This window comes from Theobroma umbraticum, unplaced genomic scaffold (assembly GCF_002168275.2).
Source record: "Theobroma umbraticum cultivar Fairchild unplaced genomic scaffold, ASM216827v3 scaffold_81.0, whole genome shotgun sequence".
Taxonomy (NCBI): domain Eukaryota; kingdom Viridiplantae; phylum Streptophyta; class Magnoliopsida; order Malvales; family Malvaceae; genus Theobroma; species Theobroma umbraticum.
In genome coordinates, this window is record NW_018397268.1 from 6160429 (window position 1) to 6160958 (window position 530).

A 530-nucleotide genomic window follows, 5' to 3' on the forward strand; every position below is an offset into this window, starting at 1 on the left:
TATGCCTCAATCATTGCCAAAACCCAACCTTCGCCAATTGCCTATGCCAATTTCTAAGATTTTGCCTCTACTAGTTGAGAATACCTCAGTTTTGTGCTAATGAAGACAGTTCCAAACCTATCGACAAAGAATTGTGACCTTAATGCTAAATGTGACTATCACATGGAGGCAATTGGACACTCAATAGAGAAGTGTAGGCAATTGAAGGAGAAAATTGAAACTCTCATCAGGGATGGCACTTTGACTCTTGAGCTTATGGAACGTTGAAAATCAACTTTGCCATAGATTGAACTCTTGCTAAGAAGTTGAAGAAAAGCCTCAAGTTTTAAACAAATTTCTTGCAGCAAAGATAATTGATTTGGAGTTTTTATTTTCAGGTGCATGGTAAGAGTAGGATTTTGGTAAAGAATATAAACTTCAGAAGTTGTAAATAAAGCTTTGATGTTTTTGGTGGAATTAAAATTTTTTAGTCTTTGTGTTTAATTAATTTGCAAAAAGATGTGATATAGTTGATTTGATCAAGGTTTTCA